Source organism: Fragaria vesca, linkage group LG6 (assembly GCF_000184155.1).
Source record: "Fragaria vesca subsp. vesca linkage group LG6, FraVesHawaii_1.0, whole genome shotgun sequence".
Classification (NCBI taxonomy): domain Eukaryota; kingdom Viridiplantae; phylum Streptophyta; class Magnoliopsida; order Rosales; family Rosaceae; genus Fragaria; species Fragaria vesca.
This window is the reverse complement of record NC_020496.1, coordinates 26,981,699-26,986,483: the sequence shown is the minus strand read 5'-3', so window position 1 is coordinate 26,986,483 and position 4,785 is coordinate 26,981,699. Positions and strand designations below refer to the sequence as shown.

Below are 4,785 nucleotides of genomic sequence, written 5' to 3'. Positions count from 1 at the left end.
CTCAAACACACAGTTTGGTGGTTTTTGAATCAAATATTGTGAACAGTGAACACTCAGGAATCCATTTGTCTCGCCAAATGTTGACATGTCTACCATCCCCGACACTCCAAAGAACACTTGGTTTGAGCACAGGTTTGCATTTCACATTTTCCCCAAATCTTGTAGTGTTGTAAACTTGTAATGCTTTATCAACTACTTGCCTTTTAGGTCAATTAAAAAAAAAAAAAAAAAAAAAGAGTGTTGGTGGTGGCCCGCCGCTCTCTTTCTCCCATGCACAGTTCCCGCCCTGTAAAACTTCCGGGGCAAGCAAAAAACTCCACCATTTTTAAAACAAAGAAAGAAGCGAAAAAGAAGAAAAAGACCCAGATAGACAGAAAGAGAGAAAAAGCAATGGCGATGGCAGATTTGTTTATCCCTCAAACCTCTCCGCTCTTAAGAAATGTAAAGCAAAAGCACTCACAAAAGAAGCTCCAAAACAAAAACACTTCCAATTCCCCACTTTGCCCCTCTTCTCCCAAAGTATCATCACACCCTTCTCTACATAAAACCCTCCAAAACAGATGACACCTCTCATTTTCATCAGAATCAGTGAGGAGACTAGTATTGAAGGAATGGCGAGCTCGAGCGGGACCAAGGCGCCGAACTCGTCGGGGCGGCAGAGGTCGCTGTCGAGGGGGATGACGAGAATGGCTGCTAGAGTTGTGGACTTTCAGACGAAAGGCGACGATGCTTTGGACAGGGAAGTTGTGCCCTCCTGCCTTTCTTCTATTGCTCCCATTTTCAGGGTTGCCAATGAGATTGAGGAGGACAACCCTAGGGTTGCTTATCTATGTATGTCAATTCTTTTTGACCCTCTTATGCTAGTTTAAGTAGTTTTGTCTAATTGGTTTGCCATTTCGTTGTTGTTTTTACTTTTTAGAGTTGATAGTAGTGATTTTTTAGTTGAGTTATGTATATGCAAATGATAAATATATGTTGATGGAATTTGTTCATTGTTTAGGAAAGATGTTCCTGCTTAGTTTGATAGTTTTAGCAAAGGAATAGGAGTAGTGTAATGGTAGCTAGGTTGATGGAATTGGAATCGAGTTCCTTTGAAGGAAATTATAAGGAATTTTGAAGAATAGTTTTTGGGGACATGATGTTCTTTTGCCTCAATCAGTCTTAGGTCCTGGCAAAGGGGAAGAGAAGTGGCGGACGGATACTGTCAATTTAGGGACACTAGTAGGCTTGCAGTTGAGTTGGATATGTGTATGTTCTGAGGATAGACTGCAATTGGGAATCCATATAGCTGGTACTTGTTGTCAGGATTGATGTCTTGTTGATTTATATAGTTCTCCGATGTGCAAGGCTTTCTTGTTAAAGCAAGGATGCCTTCAGAATGCCTGACCAAAGAGAAGCTGAAAGCTCAGTATTATCCCAAAGTAACTCCAGATTCTCCTCGTGCTATAGGAATTTCGTATTGTAGCCAAAGATTAAGGTGTAAATAGTTTACAGGGAAGTTCCAAAACTCCCATCATGTGTTTCTTGTCCGCTATTTTGCTTACTTTAGAGTGGTGGGCTACCGAATTGACGCTGTCTACCTGACACTATTCGTGATGTTAGTGGCTGCTTTGAGATGCTCTTCATAATGTTTGGTGGTTGTCTATTGTAACCTCCTTGTAAAGTTGCTTTTGTAGAGTTTGAGATGCAACTACCAATCACTAAGAGAGGAAGTTATTTGGGGGGCTAGTGAGTGAACTGTTACTGCTTCTGGACTGTAAACAATAACTAGGAGATGAAAGTATGACTAAGAATATGAGCTTAATTTATATTCCGATCATTTCTAAATGAATATATTTATATCTAAAATTATAGAATCTTAATGTTCTTTGCTTCAATATCCTTCTTAATTAGCTTAGAACTATCAGTTTTTGTACCATGAATTTATATTATGCTTTGAAAATGGTAGACAGCATTTCCTTGATGGTAGTTAAAAATGATTCTAAAATGTAGCAAGGACAAGATATGATGGGTAATCATAACACCTGTATGACATTTTAAGAAGAGTTTATTAGTTTCTTTATTCAATGAGGATAGAATCTTAGTGTTCTCAGCATATTCTGCATAACTTGCTCTTAAGATCGTATTATATGATGCTGTGGATCTGGCAGAAAGTACTTCCTTGTTGGGCAGTGGAAAAAGAATTTATTGTCTATATATTAATATATTTTGTTCAAACAGGCCGCTTCCATGGATTTCTAGAGGCACAAAAAATGGATCCACCGTCAAGTGGACAGGGAGTTCGTCAGTTTAAGACTCATCTTCTGCAGAGACTCGAAACGGTACACCTTAGAGCAACTTTAATAGACTCTCTATTTTAGCTTTTAGTTATTTTAGAGAGCGTATTTAGTTTTTTTAAATATTTTTAGTGCTCCAGCAGACTAGCCAAAGTTTAGCTATTATGACTTTTAGTTATCTCGCTAGCTAAATATAGCTAGCAAGGTGACTCAGATGAGGCTAGCTATAATTTAATACATTCTTTGTAAGATATTTTACGTGATATATAAATTCGTTCTCAGGGATAACAAGGGTTATAGCTATCCTGAATAACAAATATACAATGACAATAAATAAAAGTTGCAGTAAAATAACAATGAACATCAAGATTTTTTTTTACTCGCAGAAACCCTGCAACCAGAGAGAAAAACTGCATGCTTCTAACTCTTGAGGGACAAACCTTTCCACTATGTAAAACTCACTTCTTACAAGATTATAGTCTAGGGATACATCAACGACTTGCTATCCTGCTTAAACTACCCACTAATCTAGATCTATACTTTCTCTCTTGTTTCTGAGTACCTCACTCCTTACAAGATTACAGTATAGGAAACAGCAACGACTTGTTATCCTACCTAGTCCCAAACTAGTCTAGATCTACATCTCTTGTCTCTAAGTGGCTACATATGAAGGTATAAGAAGTTTCAACTCAGAACTCAGCTATTACTTAACTGATTCTTCTTGAAGACTTCTAAGAAGTTTCACTCTTAGAAACTCAGTTATCCTAAACTGATTCTTTCATGAACCCAGCTACCTCAACTGGATACATCAGAACTCAGCTATCCTCAGCTGCTTCTTTCATGAACACTTCTTGGGTTGCTGCACTACCAATGATCTCATGGTATGCAGAATGCAATGAGTTTATGAGAAGATGTTTTGTTCAGCTCTAAGGTTTATAATCACAAAATGAAGACTTAGTGACTAATGAACAATGCAAAGTAAAACCAAAAACCCAACAAAGGGAGAAACCCAACAAAGCAAATGTAGAACTACATTATGACAACCATTGAGCAAAGGCAGCCTTGCTCAATATATATAAGCTGATGGAGTGCTCTAACAAGAGAGAGACCCAAGCCAAAGAGATGCCACAAGAGGGCAAGCACGAGGGCCAAAGCAAGAAAGGAGTTTTGGACTTTTGTCTTTGGCCAAACTCTGAAAGGGAGAGGACATATACAGCTGTTCTAGGCCAAGAAAGAAACAAACAAAACTATCCTAAACAATGTTTGATTTAAAAGCAAGAGACAAAAGGTTTTGCAAAATTTTTCCCAAAAGCATAATACCACATTAGTTTAGCAAACCACTTTTCTCTGATATCAAATAAAGACAGCTGCAGATCCAACATGATTGTCACGAGCCAACTCAAGGACACAGTGATACCTTTCCTAAAACAAGTTTGATTTAAACATGGAGCAATAAGGTTGTATAACCTCTTACTCAGTCCATCAGTGGACCACGACTTAGCCAACAAGAACTGGTCTAGACTCAGACAAATACATCTGATCTGGGCATCATTACAGCAAACCATTTGGTCACGGGTTGGCACAACAAAAGATCTCAACCCTAGACTAAATTGAGCATAAAGGCAAGACTTTTAAATATTCTAGTTGTCAATTTGAAATTCAAATTAGGATCTTTCCCAAACATAAATTTAATGCCACAAGGGTAAAGAAACTTAAACATAAGACAACAGAACTAAAGATCAAAAAGCTGAAAACCCAGATTTTTAGGATGGCAGACAATATTGCTATCCTCAGTGAAAAACCATGAAATGCATATGCATGATTTTACCTGAGTTCCATGAGTTCATGTTGGTTCTTCTACTTCTTCAAACTTGTTCTTCAGATGTGTAAGACTAATCTCTCAATTGTTTTAGGCTTCATAGGTTGTGTTTTGTTTTATATAAGGATTACCAACAACCTTATACCTTCATAAATATATCAATTTTTGATTTTCACTGCTGCTGGAGATGGTCCTTTCTCATATTCTTTTTCTTATTTGTGAAGAGTGGTCTGATTTGCGGTCTTACTACACATGATTAGTAGACTGAATCTCAATATCATTAAGACAATGAAACAAGAAAATAAGATTAAACTGTTATTCTATTATACTTTATCAGTTAAATGTTTCACTACTGTTCACACTGCAGAAAATACTTGGATCTGCTAATGTCCTACTTTTGCTTTAGCTTGTAGTATTTAACGTTGTTGGTCTTAGATGGATACTGAACTTGAAAACTTAAACTTAGGAAATGGTCTAGTAATCTACATTAAAAATGCACCCATGTGCAAATCAAAATGAATATATGCAGTGAAGAGCTCCTGAAACCAGGGCTTTTCTACCACGATAGACAACCAGTGGACCCAGGAATTCAAGCTATTAGAGTTCTGGGAATGGTCCAATTATTTTTAAGCTAAGGAGCAACATTGAACTTTAGGTTGAAAACAGCAATCAAGTTGTGGATTGAAGTAA

The 4,785-nt window shown here is 37.3% G+C and overlaps 1 pseudogene across 1 annotated transcript in view; it reads left to right on the top strand.

Annotated features, from left to right (window-relative positions):
- Nucleotides 1-611: 611 nt before the first annotated feature.
- The window catches only part of LOC101291654, a 19,359-nt pseudogene continuing 15,185 nt past the window's right edge, over nucleotides 612-4,785 (top strand). The window contains exons 1-2 of the transcript XR_185123.1: nucleotides 612-831; nucleotides 2,221-2,321. The product of XR_185123.1 is annotated as a callose synthase 7-like (transcript). The remainder of the gene's footprint in view (nucleotides 832-2,220; nucleotides 2,322-4,785) is intronic.